The sequence below is a fragment of the Anser brachyrhynchus genome (genome assembly GCF_964034855.1).
Source record: "Anser brachyrhynchus genome assembly, chromosome: 21".
Classification (NCBI taxonomy): Eukaryota; Metazoa; Chordata; class Aves; order Anseriformes; family Anatidae; genus Anser; species Anser brachyrhynchus.
The window spans coordinates 2,110,254-2,127,752 of NC_137714.1; the positions used below are offsets into that span (position 1 = coordinate 2,110,254).

General features: G+C 48.1%; 1 protein-coding gene and 1 long non-coding RNA gene across 3 annotated transcripts in view; both read left to right on the forward strand.

The window, feature by feature from the left end:
- Positions 1-17,499, forward strand: part of PAX7 (paired box 7) — a 107,079-nt gene that overhangs the window by 30,596 nt on the left and 58,984 nt on the right. The window lies entirely within an intron of this gene.
- LOC308181271 lies at positions 1,969-13,103 on the forward strand. The gene is made up of 2 exons (XR_013941387.1): positions 1,969-2,057; positions 11,012-13,103. It is a non-coding gene; the product is annotated as an uncharacterized lncRNA (long non-coding RNA).

Sequence of the window (17,499 nt, forward strand, 5' to 3'; positions counted from 1 at the left end):
ATGGCCATAAAATTTCTTGTTTTCTGCTTTTCATCGGACTCACCCTGGAATCTTCGTTTTGCTTTATTTATACATTTGCACTCAAACAATGGCAATAAACCCATTCACAGAGTGTTGCAAATCAGAAATTTGTCCACATTTTTTCCACCACCTTCCTGGGTGAAGCTGCCTTTTGCTTGGGAACGGCGGTGGCTGGAGGCAGCTGGGCGGGGGGGCAGGGTGTCGCTCGGAGATTGATCGGTGCTGTTGGAAGTCGCTGGGATGGGGCAGAGAGGGGGAGCCGGAGGAATCTGGCATGAAAAGGCAGTTTGTGGTGACAGGAGTTTCTTTTGAAAGACCTGATTGAATCAGACCTGAGGCGGGAAGAAACGGCTGTTGCCTTCATTGAGTTTTCACTAACTTTTCCCCCCCTCCTACTATCGAGGTTTTCATTTCAGGCTTTTTGCTTTGTTCTGTTTTAATGTGTCCTATGCTGTTTAAGCTGGAAGAAATAAGCACGGGGTCCTGCCTGCAGAGTGAAAAAAACATCAAGTACATCTCACTCAGTCGGTAGCTGCCTGCAAGACATATTTTTAACCATTCTAAATCAGCGGACCGGTAATTTCGACAGAGCCTGCGATTTTAAACTAGTCCACTATTAGGAATTTAGCCTCCGTAAATTACAATTAACGCTCTCCGCAGACAACTCAATGGAGCAGATCAGGCTGCTGTAAGACAAACAGAGTTGTCTAGTTGGTACAATTTACAGAGGAAGCTGCTTGTCTGGCCTCGCGACCGGAGTATTGCAAACTGCCTTCCCCTGCAGACTGTGCTGCACCCCATGCTTTACAGCTAGCAAAAACAGAAGCTACACATTTTTTAAAGATTCTATCAGATTTTTTAAGTCCGTAGGGACCTAAACCCCATTCTCCCCAATGGCAGACTCGCTCCTTTACCACTTCAGACTGACCAGGGCCACCTCCTGCAGGCCTGGTGCAGATTTTCCGGGGCGGCTGACTTAGAAAGTAATGACTGCTCACTCAAGCAAGCGCCAGCTGGCATTATGGAGATTTACCCCCAGTGACATCTGAATTGAGCGTTGAGTAAGCGCCCTCGTATTTGGTCCACTCAACTTCAGAAGTTTTGTCTGAATCAAAAGAAATAGGGACAGGGAGGGGAAGAAAAAAAAAAAAGGATTGTAGGACTTAGTGGTTAGTGAAGTCCCAGATTTCCCTCTCTTGTGGCATTTGGACAGTAGGGAAAGCACTGGGACTTAAACTGAACTATCAGCTTTTGAAGGAAAAACTCTCACTCGCAAGAACAGCCTCAGGCTGATGGACGTGTGCAAGAAATGACCTACTAAGTCTTTTTTTTTTTTCCTTGCTGTTAAGTTTCTTCCTCCCCATTTTCTTAGTCGTTCAGAGTTATGCTGCTAAATCCACCTTCTCGACAAGCCAGCACCTCTCTCTTCAGGGAGACAACGAAATTCTCCTCCTCCTGCAGGCCCTGTGTAACCCACCCTGATTATAACTGCTTGTCCTTCTTGCTTCCTGAACACCACCCAGCCTCTTCTCTCATTTCTTTCACCCTTCTTGAATAATTTCTCAGATCTTCTCCCCCAAAACTCAAGGATTCCCAAGTCCCGCATGTGCAGCCACCCTCTGCTCCCTCACAGCAGACGCCTCAGGCACTCAAGACCTTCAAGCTAGACAGGAGGTAAGGCAGCAACCTCCCTTCTTCTGGCTGAGGGGAAAATGGAGTGTCTTCTACCCCCTCGGCACCTTCCAGGCCCCAGCGAGCACAGTGTCCAGACTGAGGTGTGGCAGTGCTGAGCAGGGCCTGGCAGGCTGTTCTTTGACCAGCCCTGCTCTAGGTAATTAATCAGTCAAGTAGCCCTAATTTGGGTAATTAGCCAGCTGTGGCTGGTCAGTCAGGACAGCTGCAGTGTTGTGGGCCTCTGGGGCAGCCTTACAAGCCGTTGGCCTGCATGTTCTAGCATGGCCAGCCAGTCTGGGCGATACTGCCCCAGTATCTCCAGGGCCAGGAGAGACCCAGCACCCTGGTGCAGCCTCGGCAAGGTGAGGGCCCTTCCAGTGGTCGGTGCTAACCCTGTCCCCTGCCTGGCTCCGCTCCCTGAAGGGTCTGATGTGTTAGCACAGCCCCATGTGTGCAGCTGTGCTCAGGCCAAATGTCTGCGCTGGGCAGGGGGGAGTGCGGTAAGAGGAACGTGCAGCAAGTCCTGTGTTAAGTTCAGCCTCTGCTGAACTCCTCTCTCTGCCAAGCACATCGATGAGGTAGGGTTTGCTTTCTAACAGCCTCTGAGGGCATTGCTTACTGAGTGCGAACGTTCGTTCCTGTGTGCTTCTGTTCTCCTCCATCCCTTTTATTCCTGCTCCCAGTGCGGTGCTGTGAGGTGTGGCGGTGTGTGGTGTGTCTCCTGCTGTGTTTTCCAGCCCTGGTGTTGCAGCACTCCCTGCCTTTGCAGCCTGTCTCTTCCAGGAAAAACAACCACCACACAAGCTGGCTCCTGGGCCCATCTGACTATCTGGCAGGTGTACAGCAAACTTACACGATTCTTATTAGCAGCAGATCCATAGGGAGGGAGGGGCTGGAGGAAATCTCTCCAACAATAATAAAGGGAAGACCAGCTGAGTTGTTGTTGGGTTTGTTTCAGAGGATGTTAGGGTTTCTGAGGGGTTAGGAAAACAAAACAAAACAAACAAACAAAAAGCCTCCTAGCCTTCTTCGTGAGCTCTGTTATTTCGTTATCCCTGGCTTAGGAGAGAGCAGTGATGGGCAGAAGGAGTCGTAGGAGGCAGTTTTCACCAAATGAACAGTCTGACCAGAGAAAAAAGCTGTCATCCAGGTGGATGCAGGGATCACACTTCCCCCAGCACAGTTCCTAATCTCCACATCTCCCCTCTCATGGTCATTTGGAGCACAGCAAAATATCTTGCCTCCTTTATGTTGTCTTTACTGTCAGTGCCTATGAGGAATGCCCTGGGGATGGGGATGTGAGATGGAAACTATAGGTGCAGCCTTTTTTGCCTGTTGAACAGTCCAGATTTAGGTGTCATCCCCTTTAGGTATCATGCATAGCATATTAAAAGGCCTAAACATTATTGGTATATGGTAAATATTGGCCTTACCCCACTTGTCACACTATTTTGGTGCATGCCTTGCTAGTAAGTTGTATGTATTGCTGTATTTAAATTTACCTGGCTCTTTGGACCCAGGAAGTACCAGATGAAAACATCTGAGTTTAATTTCTATCTCAAATTAAAGCTTATGGAACAGGGCTTAGAAAGTGCTGAGAGAATGGTGTTAAATCAGTGCTTTTTGTGTGCAGACAGAATGTTAAACCAAGTGGGTGAGCGCCTCTGCACAGTAAGACAATGCAGGGTGAAGGTGGAAAAGGGGACTCCGGCCTTGTCTCATGAATATAAAATCTTTTCTAACAAATAATAGTTATTCATGGCCTTACTTAGCTGGCTTCTAATTCCTCTTAGGCTTTCAATTCTCATAGCAGAATCTTGCCATCAAGTAATGAAGTGTTTGTGGATTTTTCTTCTCTTTTTATCAATGTAAGTATCTTTCTTATGTTGATTTCTGTGTGGTTCATGAGAGACTTTTTTCAGCCCAGCGTTTTCAAGATACCTTAGATAGCAGCTGAACTTTTAGACGCTGCCCCAGGTGGATCCTGCGCACTGCAACGCTATTTTTAATTAAGAAACTGATCTAGATTTTTGTGCAAGTCAGCTATGAGTTCACTGGCGTTGGGCAGATCACCATCGCTTCCGCTGAGTGAACGGTGTAGGAGATAATTACAGGGTAGCCGATGCCTCGGCCAGGAAGTCTCAGCCCTTGGGAACTGTCAGAGGCAGGCTTATGGACTAAATTGACCGCTTATCTCTTTTCTTTTTTTATAAAAACTTATATTTGAATGCGTCAGCAGAGGGTGACATTGTGCAGGTTTGGGAAATAATCTTGAGTGCCATCAACAAAAACTTTGAAATCTAAGGGTTTAGAATGGGCTCCAATTTAAAGAATGTAACTTTGGTTTAGTGAAAACTGTTACACTTAAATAATTCCTTATAATTTGTTATCATTGCTATGGGCTACAAAAATATTTTAAATCTAAATATTATTTCTGACTCTAAAAATTCTTATTTTTATAAATGCAGGCACTTTTTATATACCAAAGTATGCACCTGATCTAGTTTGTACATGTTTTTGATGGAAACTTCAATTTTTGTGAGACATTTCTGTCGTCTGGGTATGAAGTTGATCCAAGTGAATTTCTGCAGAAAACCAAAATAATATAAATGTTGGATTACACTTCCAGTAAAGAAAAATCTGTACTGCTCCTACTGTTTTTCTAAGGTTGGCTGCGGCCTGTTGTTACAAACTAAAAGAACTTAAGCAGAGCACAAATGTTTTTGCCCCAGCTCTCAGAGGGCATCCATGCCAGATTTGGCTGACCCTGGCTTGTGGAGCAGGTACCGCGCTTTTTCATGGCTCTGTTCGGCACCTCGTGCGACAAAGCTCCCATGGGGTCAGCACGAGGCAAAATCTTTCATAATCAACGAGGGGAAGATTGTTCTTAGGTACAAAGGGAGCGGTTGGTCTCCGCTGGGTTGAGATGGGTGCCTCCACCTAATACTTAGTAGGTATGGGGCGTGTGCGGCGCTTTGAAAGTCGTTCCCAGAAATATCAGCATCTCGCGCAGATCGCAGAGACACAGTGTGCAAAGCGTGCCTTCAAAAGGCCCTGTCATGGCCCGTGCGACGAGGTTCAAGGCTTGCTGGAACTTCTTGAGTTGTGTCTATGTGTGTGTGTCAGCTGTCCCTGAGCCCAATACCAAACAGGGGACAATACAGACAGATAAGATAATGGATGAGAAGGGAGTGGAAAATCTATCCTGTATTCTGGTGGCATTTCTAATAGTGATAGCGCTGGCAGCATTGGACCGAAAAGCGTATCCAGCACAAAGGGCTGGTAAGTCCTCTCCAGCTCCCACTGTGACGCTAAAGCCGGTTGCAAATATCCAGCGCTGGGGCCCCTCGCAGTGGGGAGTGGAGCGGTGGCTACGTGACCTGGGGCAGCCCCGCCATTCCCAGAACAGGGCCGGCTCCTGCTGCTGCCGATCGGAGCCCAGTGATTGAATATCCCGGTGGGGTTTCTCCTCGAAACCACGTCACGTCCAGGGTTAAAATTAATATCCTGGCAGTATGGTCCAGCTCTTCAGGACGCATTTTACCAAGGTTTCATGTTTAGGTCTGTTGCTTACTGCTTCTGACTGCCCTATCGTGTGGTTTATTTTGCATTGTGGAGGAAGTTGTCTTACTTTTGGCTTGTCTGTTTAGAAAACATCCACCAAAACAAATCAACACTCCTGCTCTCAAAGGGCACCTTTGAGTTCAGGCCTTTGCTGACCAGTTGGATTTGCTAGATGGCATCTGAGTGCTCTGCTCGCTGGTTAGTTGCAGGGTCTGCCTTGCTGCTGCTGCTGACAGCGATGGGGCTGTCCAACAAACTCGTGCAGCCCAAGAGCTTGGTCTGTCTGGGTTTTCTGAAGCATGAAATAGGGATCTTTAGGCATGGAGGGGAAGTGTTGAAGTAAGAAGGGCTGGCTAATCAATTACGTGAATAATGTGTTAGAGCTGTAGGTGATATTCAGCAAAGTGGTGTCTTTCAAAAAGGTGTGTTTTCACCGAAGCAGGAGTTTGAGGCTTGATACAGGAGGAGTTATGCAGTGCATCTGGCGAGGTGTGAGGAATTGGACCAAGCCGTGAATTTTTTGATATTTTTTAGATTATAACACCCCAGCCAATGCACCTAGCAGCTGCCTGGGAGCCAGGACATCCATGTTTTATTTCTAGTCTTGTTTTAGACCTGTAAAATGAATTTCCACCATCTATTTCCCTTGTCAGGTCCTTCTGCCATCATTTGTCCATATTTGCTTCAGTACAGTGCAAAATTCCCACCTAACCCTAGGAATGGGCTGTAGGAACTACAGAAATACAAGTAACAGTTAATGCTTTACACCCCAAAACACAGAGAATCTGGACAATGCAGGCAACTGCATTTTTGAAGTGTTTCAAATTTCAGGGGAGGTAATTTCTTAATTTAGCTAAGCCAGCTTGCTCTATCCCAAGAGGAAAATCTCCATGCTTGCACCCTGAATGTCCTCAGCGTGCAGAATGAAATTATTTACCAGCTGAAGAAGTATGAATATCAAAAGGTTCATTAAACATTCCAGCTAATTTTCTCTGGTCTGTAAAATTTGGTTGGGAAGAAGGGGTGGATGAAAGGGGTTAGGCTTTTGCATGGTCAGTGCTCAGCTTTCAAAATTACGTGGCGTGGAACTAACTTACATATTACCAAGCCCCTTGGAGGGTGGGTGATTCTCATGCAGGCTCCTCAGTAGCTGGAAAAATATTTTTCTTGTGACTGTTTGTGCACTTGGTGTGTCTGTTCAAGCTGAGGGTGAGAACTTCCTTCTTGTACCACTTCACTGCTTGGTTTTCGAGTAGGTTTCTGTGGGTTTCTGACTTTTTTTTTTTTTTTGAGAGAGAGAGTTGCCAGCACCTATTTTATTTCCAATCTTTGCTCAGAATCGGTTTGTTCGTTGTGTCCGTCCTACACGTAGCTCATGGGATTTTTGACATGGCCACCACCTTGCTGCCAGAAATTAGCTGGAGTCACAGAAGATTGCGTGTGTCCGTGCAGGTCCCAGAGAAGCAGGCACACAAACGCTCTCCCATTTGCACAGCTGTAGTCACCGAGGAGCCACCTGTTGGATGTTAGGCACCTTATAAACTCCCCACTTAATGTCTGCCCAACTTAAGAAACACTCAGTGATGCCGCTTGTTATCTGCCATATCCAGCCCCTGCACTAGGTTGCAGACCGTTAATATTCCTATGTGATGCTTCTGTTTTTGGCCAAATACGAAGGACACCAAGCTTTGTGTCCCGTGTCTCTAAACAGCAGGGCAACGCTTGGCTGCATTAACTTCTGGAACTGTCAAAGGGCACGTGGTCAACATTGAACTGAAGTTTTTCATTTCAGGTCAGCTGAGCTGTTTTGACTACCTGGGTTTTAAAAAAAAAGAAAAGTAAACAAAAGATTTTAAAAGAACGCACACCCCCAACAAAACAAACAAACAAAAAGTCCACTCGAACAGATGTTACTTAAGGTTATCCTGGAATACACCAACCACCTCCCTGCATTTGGGGAATTTGGCTGTTGAACTGAAAATCTCGATATCTGCACTGTTCTAACCAAAATAGATCCGGTGACAAATGTACCTGTTCCCATCAGTGACTGACAGGCAAAAGCAGTGTTCTGCACATGTTCGGTCTCTCCATCTGTAAGAGCAGAGCTCTGCTGAACACATCTCTCTGCTTTAATGGTGGTGGGAAATGTTTTTGACTTTGTTCCTCATCTTGAATTCCTAAGCAAGAAGCAGTTGTGAAGGGTTTCAGCTTATGCTGTGTGTCTGTCAGGGCACAGTTGCCTCATAGAATCACAATCCAAGAGGGAAAGAGATCATCACAAGCCCTTGAAAGATCCCTTGTTACATTTTTAAATAGCTGAAGAATGAAGTCATGTATCCTGAGGAATTCTTGGCAGATAAAAAACACAGAATATTATGCATATATAGTTATCTACCTCCCAGTAAAGCTCCTCTGTAGGGCTGGAGCTAGGCTTTGAAACTTACTGTCCTGTCCTGGTCATGGCCTCATGCAGCAGTTGTGTCTTGCCTTTGTCAGGACTGAAGGACATGCTTGGCACAGCTCTGCTCCTGGTGGTGGGATTGTTCCCCTCTCCCAAGGGGAGCTCCAAGTATTTAATTCAGGAAAAATGTGTTCTAACCTTCGTGTCAAAATTAAAACTTCAGAGCTGTCATCTGAGCTGAAATAGAGGCCGTGGATATTATGTAGTCTTCAGAGAGCCTCGCCTGGCTCTGAGCTTGACACACTTGAGTTCTGTGGAGTGAGCTGCCTCTGCTGTTTCGGCTGGGTGTGTTCGCTCTGGAACCTAGTGGTGGAAAGTATCAGTAGAGAATGTTTTGCAGCCAGTGCTAGCAGGCACGAATGGGCACCGGTACTTCTGTCATGTTGCTGTTCCTACTCTTCTGGAAGGCTTATTGTTAGGGTGTCAGAAGTAGCAAAAAGTTGTTACCATGCTTCAGTATCCCACTGGCAAAACAGGCACTTGTCGCTCTGGGCTGGAAGCTTTGCCAGCAGCTCAGCTGGGACCTTGTCACCGGTCGATGCCGTGGAGCAGCATCGCGTGATAAAGAGCAGTGTGCCCAGAGGCGGGGTATTTGCTCCCTTGTACACACATGACTGAAGCAAATGTCCACCAAGCAAGAGGCAGGGCAGAATACTGAGCAGGTGAGCTCAGGTTCTCTTTTGGCTGCTGGACTCCTGCCCAGCTCGGTTCCCGGCAGAGAATCCCTGTCCCAAGACCTGTAGTGGAAGCCATCTCACAAGCCTCACCGGTGGTCAAGAAGAAGAGCAAAGACACTGAATAGTTACACAGACAGCAGGTAGCAGATCTGTAATGGTGATTTTTTTGGCTGCCTTGCCCCTAGCTTTTGCTAACACTGCCCCCTCGTTCGCCAACCTCATCTTGCTCTGAGCCACCTCCTCCCCTCTCTCCACCCCGAGCGTATTTCCCGGCCGCTGGAGGTTTTAATATTCAAGCCGTACCTTCCACATGAGCTGTGCTGAAGAGTTGACGTGTCGGAGTTTATTGATATCACATCGGGCTGCACAGGGCTGTCAGCTGCACATTCAGCCTTGAGCGACCCCCTAAGGTGCGGGCTCTGGCAGCTCTAAAGGAATCTGCACAAAAACGCCTTTTTGTTTTGTCCAAGGTGAGACAATGCGTGCAGGGCCCTGCACCAGATGACAGGGCTGATAAAGGACCAAGCGGCGCAGGGATATCTTTCTTTCTTTTCACTCCTTCATTCAATCCTTCTTTCTGTCACTTGCATTCTCTCCTCCCTATGCTTTTCTTTCTTCTCTTTCTTCTCCCAGCTCAGCTAGCAGAGAGCAGCAGAGACAAGCAGAGGGGTTCAATTGCAGGCAAATGTCACAGTCCAGCTTCTCAACACATTTTCAGCAGCAGCCAAAGTTGCTGTTGGCCAACCTGATGAGGGGCACGCTCTGCTTGTGGGCCTTTTTCTCCTGGAGCTGTTATCATTCATGCACTTTGGAGTTTTCTCTGTGGGCTGAAATTAATGTAAAGCTGTGAGTGTTAGTGTGCGTTGGGAGAAAAGTAGGCAGGGGAGGGTTATAAATAGAGAGAGAAAGACAGAGGAGTCAGCAGGAGCACAGCAGAGAGACCAGGGAAGCAAGTGGAAGCGGTGGAGCAAGAGAGGATGTGTATGCATGCAGTGAGTATGCATAAAGCGTAAGGGCACGGGAAGGGGAAGGAAGCAGAAGAGGGGAAAAAGAATCAGATATTCTCCTGAGACACCTGCCTTAATGACTCTTACTGCTTCCCTCTGCTTCCACAGACCCGGCAGAAGACAAAGTAAAGGAAGCAAAGTGGCTGCTCGTGCCCACTCTCACACACCTCTTGGCTTCAGGCAGTCGCTCTGACATTCAGATAAATGAAGCAGGGCTTGCAAACAGCAGGAGGAATGTGTTTCTCATGTGTGGTTAAGTGGTCTCTGGTGCCTCATTCTCACAGGCTGGTTTTTCAGGGTTGGGAAAGGTTTATGAGGTTAAATTTGTTTATCTTTCCTGAAAGAGTCTTATATTGAAAGGTCTTTAACTCGATGTATCCAGCCAGGAAGGCCCAGAGCTGGAACAGCAGAGGAACTACGGGACAAGATTAAGGGCCACTGGCAGAGCTATACGGGGGTTGAGGATGAAAATAAAAGAACTTGTCACAAACTGGGATAGAGGAGCAGTGATAGAGCTGTGCAGGGACCCCAGGGCAAGGATAGCAAGGCAGCCATCAGCTGAGATTGAGATGTGCTGGCAGAGCGCGTGGGGCCCAGGACTGTACCAGGAAGGGTGGCAGCACTTCAGGTACGTGAGCAGAGGGGTACTGGGACAAAGTCAGGAGGAACAGAGGTTGTCCCAGACACGCATCTGTGAAACCTGGATTTGTGCACCTCACTAGGATGCTGGGCACCAAAGATAGCATGTCTGTGCACGGGCGATGCGCTGAGCGTGCTGTGCCGAGTGGATTTCACTCCTGTGCTGGAGGAAGGTAAATTTTGCTTTAGATACCACCAGTGGCTGAGACATTAGTGTGCTGCTTCTTGCTCAGCTGGCGTCGGGGAAAATTCTAAGGAAAAGCACCGGATTAGGTTAAGGACGAGGGCTTGGGGCTGGGACAAAGGCACGCGTTCCCAATATCAGAACCAAGGTGTAAGGGCAAAAACTGCCTGGAGGTGCTAGTCATTTGGCTGGGCTCCATTCAACATCTCGCTCCTGTGGATCTGAGCGTTGTTTTCCTGAAGGTGTTTGGATAGCACAGGACCTTTTCTATTGTGGTGCTTTTACCTCCGGGCACCCTCAGAGGGTGGTTGGAGCGCATGCAGGGAGGGGTCAGGTATTGCATTGTGCACAGAATGAGGAGTCAAACTGGTGCAATGGGCTCCTGGAGGTTCCCCCCCCCTCATTATAGTGGCTGTGATGTTGTGTACTCTTGCTGCTGGGGGAAAAGCAGCATGGGTAGAGCACAGAGTGGGATTACAGCCAGCTGGGCACCACCAGCGTGTCCTTGCATCTCTTTGGCCCCCAGCTGGAGCTTCAGGCCTGTCAAGGCATGGCAGAAACATAGTATTAGTACTTAGCCTGGGTACCTCTGCCAGGAGCAGGGCTGAAGCAGGACGCAGAGTGCCAAGCGAAATGGGTGCGTTTTCTCCCTCGGGTCAGGGTATCGGGAGCTTTCCTCAGCCCCATGTACCTCTGTGCCAGTCCTCCTTGCCTGGCTAAAGGGCCTGGCTTCCTGTGCTGCAGGCCCAGTGATCTGGCCTGGGTTTGCTTGCTTCTTTGATAGGTAAATCAAGGCAGGATCAGCTCTCCCATCCTTAATGCTAGCAGGCTTCCAGCACCCCGGGCACCCCCGTGCAACTCTCTGCAGCTCAGCCCCTCGACCAGGACGTGTTTGCACTGCTCCATCGACTTCCGTACATCTGCGAGAAATTGTTTTAAGGGAACTGGAGAGATGATGCTAAAGAGGGAAGAAAGCTAAAAAGGGAAAACTCCAGAAAAAGTGATCAGACCTTTTATTCTGCTCCTTTCCCCTGTATCCCAGCTGGTTTCCCTTTGCTTCCCATTTTCGGGAGCGCTATTGATGCCTCTCTGACTACATCATTTCAATTCAAGTAGAGGAGCCAGCAAGCCCCTGCAGACTCTCTCGTGCAGCCCTCCGCTGGATCCTGCGCCTGCTACAAACACGCGGCTATGAATATTGAAGTGAAAAAGGGGCCTTTTATGGACTTCACAGATGTGCTGGGGAGTTGGGGCAGGCCTCATTACCTCGGGGTTCTTTAAAAGGCCAAACAAAAGCCAGAAGAAAGAGTGTTAGGGGTGGAGGGGGCAGGGAGGCGAGAACTAGAAAAAAAGTTGAAAGAAAAGAAAAGACGACTGGAGTTGATGGATATTCCATCTGTTTATGTTCAGACCAGTGCTGGGAATTAACAAAGGCTGTTGTAGACATAGGCTCTCTTTTTCCCTGCCTCCCTCCCTATCTTTCTCCAAATGTTCTGGATGATTTGGTTTTGTTCACTACTCGCAAGGAACAGAGTATGTTGTGTTTTTTGTGACCATGTGTCCTTGCGTGGGGGCACCACAGCTGGTACCTCGGCTGCCAGGCCCTGATTTGCAGTGGGGTTTGCTGGGGCCCTGATGTCTCTTACGACTTTCACATGCAGAGTAGATGGAGCCTCCGGGGCCGGATCCCTCCCCCGAGATAAAGGAGTACGGCTTCCTGGCTTTTACCAGAGCTGCACTGGTGTACGTCAGCAAAGAAGCGTGCTTCGTCTGTATGCGTGGCACGGATTAGGAATGAGCAAATGGTCAGGGATGCAATTCCTGCTCCTCTGTGGGGCTGGAAAAGCCCTCATCTAGCTTACCTTGGGCTCAAAGCTGGAAGTTATGTTCCCAGCCTGAGCGGGCTGCCTGGGATAGCTGCGGTCAGCACCAAGAGCAGTGCAGAGGAGAGCTTCTGTTGGCTGCATCCTTTCTCCATGCAAGTCCTCACCTTGGCAAGATGCAAGTGCTACATGACTCTCCCAAGGAAAACGAGCCCTCTAGCTTTTTCTTTCCAAAGCCTTGCAGCGCCCTACTTGTAGTTATTCCTAAAAACCTGGCTGGATCTGAGCCCAGAGGTTACTTGTTCAAAGAGATGCAGACAAGTTGTAATGGCAAATGGAGGTGAATTCCGGACCCCTGTGCATCCTAAGCACCCTGACCAAGGAGAAGTTTATCTTGTTTAGAGGCACGTATATATTTCATGGTCAAGTGCCAGGTGAGATACTCTCATATAAGAGTTTTCTTAAAGGCCCCGAACCAGGCTGAGTTATGAGGCAAATTCCGGCAGAGCTGGGAGGAAAGTAACTTTGGGCTGAGTGCTTGGGGAAGTAGGACAGCCAGAACCAGGTAAAGCTTGCCAGACTGATCCAGGTCTTGTCTTCAAGCCCCACACATAAATGTGGGGCTCCTCCGGGCTGAATCCCTGGGATTGAGGCACGAAGGAAGTCAGACCGCTAGTTCCAAGCCAGAACAGGTGGTGTGGTTCTCACTGGGGCTGTCCTGCTGGCCGGCTGCATCCCCTCAGCCACTACAGGAGGTGTGCACGCCTGAGTGCCTTGTACAAGTGCTTCCTCTTCGTCTATTAAACCTCCAGGATTCCTCCCTCTGTCCTTCCTGCGGCTTCTCCTTCCACATGAGACCATGCTTATTCAGAAGAGATCTTGACATGATGAGGGAATTATCTAGTGGCGAAACATCTCTCAATTTGACCTTCACCTTTGTATGTTCCCCCTAGGCATACACTCTGCCTCTGTCTCCCTGCACCCCTGTTTGAGAGCATCAGCTCCACTGTATTATTTCGAAGTTGTACAATCCATAATGGGCATTACCTCAGTCTGTGCTTTGGTTACAGCTGGCCAGTTCAGTGCCTGAATTAAAAAAAAAAAAAAAAAAAAGAAAAGAGAAATACCCAAACCTTTATCTCCTAAGGCCCCCACACTAATGCTTTGCTGAACACTGCAGTCCCCAGCTGAGCTGTAAATGACTTTTTCATTTTCCTAGGCCCGCTACCCAGTCTGTTTGGTATTCAAGGGCACCCCACCAACAGGCACTATCATTCTGCTTGGGCCGAATTACTTGATTAAAACGCATATCAACTATTATGTGATTCGTTTTCTGCCTCTGCTCCACACCACAGCCCTCTAAACTATGTTAAACTGTAATACAGCCGCACAGGCATGAGCAAATGCTGGAGAATGGGGAGTTTACCGGTTGGAAAGGGGAGGGAGGGGGAAACCCAAGGTTTATTGTATGGGCTGTGTCAATTATTTTATTTTATTTTGTTTTGTTTTATTTATTTTATTTATTTATTTATTTTATTTTATTTTTTTATCTGGGAATGCGCTTGGACAGGGGAGGGGGGGTGAGAGATGAATTCGAAACACCTCTGTCCCCTCTTTGCAGTTCCACTTGCTATTGAATAGGCTTGGAGGTGAGTGGGGCTTATTCTGCACACAAATATGTATCTCTTTCTCGTTGTGAGCTCAAGACTTCATCATTTTCCAAGAAGAGAGAGAAAAGGCTGTTCTGGTTTTCACATTAGGAAGAAAAATCTAGGCAATGCAATTCTGTGTCTGTGATGCTACCACTGTGTCTCCCTGTTTCAGGCTTTCCATAGTCTTGTTTGCATTTTGATGGGTTTTGTTTGCTTTCTGCCAGAGGGAAAGGCAGATGCTAAGAAGTCAGGGAGAGTTTCAGCTCTTGCTTTTGAAGCTGTTGACTGCAGGTGCAGTGCAGGGAACATGCTCTGAATAAATGGCTGTGTCTTGCTGATCCTTGGTATGCCACCTGGATGCTAGCGTGCTTCTGGGGGGTGTGCAGTCCCACCCGCACTGCTCCAACAGATGTGCCATGGCTAAGAACAACAGCAGAGCCCTCTGCCACGTCCTCATCTGACTTTGCTCTACCCAGAGGCTCTGCTATAGATGCACTGGGCAGAATCACACCTTCTGGGGATTGGACTAGATGATCTTTCAGGGTCCCTTCCAATCCCTAACATTCTGTGATTCTGTGTGATTCTGTCTGTCCTGTTGCAATAGGAGCTCTGACGTACGTAATTATTTAGTTATGGGCCGCACAAGGACTCCTCTTTCTAGCTTATGAACTTATTTTCCTGTATGACTTTTATTCTGGCTCTGCTTTGTCTCCTTAGCCAAGATAGATTTCTGTTTGTTTAGGTAGTCTGATCAGGTGCATTAATACTTTTATTTTCAATAGCATAGAAAAGCTGCTTATTGCTGCAATATTTTGAGTTCTGCCAAGGGGCTGGTTTCACAAGCAGGTGGAAAAAAGAGCAAGGAGATACCAACATCACAGAACTAGATTGTGGCCTGTTACAGTCTCAACCTGCTAAATTCAGTAGGAGTGCTTGGAAATAGAGCAGGAATGAAGAGAATAATGTTGTGGCTGTATTGCATATATGCAGATCTTTGTCCCGTTTTATTATTTCAGGCACTCCTAACAAGGTACCCACAATCGAGGTATTTCCAGCTGTGAGATGGGTACCTCCTTACTGGCTAGTGGCAATGTGGCTCCAGTGATTAGGGCAGTGTAAGCATCAAAAGTATCATGTGGCAGGTGAAGTGACCTATCCAAGGTCACTGAGAGCCTCTTTAGCTGTCCTCTAGCACAAAATAGCCTGCCCTGACACTCGTGTATGTACAGGACTAGAGAAATGTGTGTGCAGGGATAGCTGTTGGGACACCAAAGCCAACAGCTTTGGTGGATGAAGAGCTTTGTGAAAAAGGGGGGGACCTGGTGTGGGGCTGTAATGTGAGGTGCTCAGATCCCGACGATGCCCTCAAAGTGAGGTTTTCCTTCCTTTCTTTTGCCATTAAATCCAAGCTCCCCCGTGGCTGCATTACCTTCCCGGCCAGCCGCCTCCCAGCCCACTTTTGTGGAGCATCACCATTGCTCCGGCAGTGCCTGGGCGAGCTTGCTGAAGCCAATTGCAGCACAAGCGGTGCAGTTAAAGCAAAGCCCTCCACAGAGCCGTTCCCTTCCTCCTCTTCATCTCTCCCCTCCAACGCACATTTAATTTTTAGGATGGTGCAGCTGAAGGCAACAGAGAAAGAGAGAGGAAATGAGAGAGAGAGGGTGACAAAGAGGGAAGAAATACTGAATGTGTGATTCCCTTTTACCTGCTAACAAAATCCGAGCCCCACTTTAATGAATGCGTTTTCATGTCTGGTCCTGTCTGCCAATCGCTCCAGACGGCACCAAGGTGCTTCAAGGCAAGGCAGCAGGTCCTTACAGAGCATCAAGGGCTCAGTCTGAGCCTGGAGTGTCTTGTTGTGGCCGATTCCGCCTAATCCTGTTGATTAATTTAACTCCAGGGCTAAGAAGCGCCCAGAAGCAGTCAATGGAGGTGGAGGAGAGAGAGGGGGAGGAAGGGAAGTGGAAGAGGGAAGGGGCTGTGGAGAGGGAGGACAAATTCAGTCCATAATTACAGAGGGTTTTCCTTGCTCCTTTCCTCAAGCCGCAGTCCACTTCTGTTCCTTTCAAACCTCTACAAAGAGCTCTGCCCAGCTCATGTTAATTGTACCCCAACCCGAAGCAGCAGCATTATTCAGGAATGCTGAGTTTGTGGGCCATAATTTACACATTTCCTCATGCTAGAGTGGGTCTCAGGACAAGCCCAGGCTTATGTTTGTCACTGTTCCTATGTCATCCTGAGGGCACACCTGCACCCATGCTCTGGCCACACTTCATTCCATGGGGACAAAGAACCGTTTTGGTCTGTTCGGTTTTCCCCAGCTCCTCCTCCCTAAAGATGTGGGACTTGACGTTGGTCCATGCAGACCTTCAGCAAGCCCCTTCATGTGGTCTTTGCTCCCCTCTGGCACAGGCCATGCTGGGTCTGGTCTGAGAAGGAGCCTCTACATTTGTGTAGCCCCCTCTGAACAGAGGGAAGAAATGAGGAATTTTCACACTTACAAATTTATTTTCATTCCCATGTTGAAGTTTATGTTTATTTGCAGAAGTATTGCAAAGCAGAGAGATTGCAGCAGTTTAGGTTTTTTCCTTCTGAGCTACCAGTTATGCTAAATAATGAAGATGAGATAGCTCTTGAAAATACAGCGCTGGGATCAGTGTGTCCTGTAAAACATACACTTCTTTTTTTTTTTTCCCTTTTCCCTGGCTTGTCCTCCTAGGAGATTTTTTTCCTCCCTTCACCTCTGTTCCGTTCTTTTCTGTCAGTCTTCAGCCAGTGTGACATCCTGGGGGGGCTGCCTGTCGGACAGCTAGCTGTTTCCCATCCTTCATCACAACAAGTGATTGGTAAGCCACACAAGAAGCTGCTGCCAGATATTTCTCCACCTTTCTATTTACAGGGTGTTCACTGCTGTCCGTGCTGAGTAACTGCCAGCGCGTGCTATTACTGCTGCAGCGATTGCCCGGTTGTGCTGGAGGCTGCAAACGGGGATTCTCCCTCTGCTCATGCTGGTGGTAGTGCTGTGCATCTGTTTTTCACACAGGGATGTGTGGCAAGAAACCAAGTGTTCAGGTTTTGGATGGACCCCCCCCCCAGACTTGCCTAGCAAGGGAGTTTTCCTTGAGTTACTCTTGCAGCTCTGTGAACCTTCTCCTTGCGCTGAAACTTTGTAGAGATTATGGCAATGGTTTGTCTGGCACATTTCAGCCACTTAGGAATGGAAAAAAAACCCTGTTAGATCTTTGAATCGCATGTTAGACAGGTAAAGGGGTCTGTCCGCTGATGATAGGGATGCACTAGATAATAGGCTCCTACTGCAGTCTGTCTCAGCCAAAAGGCTTTCTATATTATTTAGTGAGTCTGTCTGACAGCAGCAGCTGCATCGTACTAAGACCAGCTGGTTCCAGACATGCCCTGGGATTTTTCTTGTTCTCTTGGTTTCATCTTTGTAGTCGGGTTGTTGGAGCCTTGGACTTGGCACGAGGAGCTGCGGCTTCTTTTCCCAGCTTTGCTCCTGACTCACAGGGTGACCGTAGGTGTGTGACTTCCGCCATCCCTGCCACGGCTGTGAAATGGAGATAATGCCAGCTGGGAGGCTTGCGGATAGAAAGTGCTACATCAAATACGTTGCGAGGTTTGGCGCTCTCTCTTTCTAGCCCCATAGCCAGGGTGATGGCCGGCAGAGTCACTGGTGCTGCTGTGAACAGGACAGGGTATTACTCGTGCCAATTGCTTGTCCTCTCCCAAAACTTTGTGGTCCAATCAGGGGTAGTTAATTAGGAGCATAAAGCTGTTGC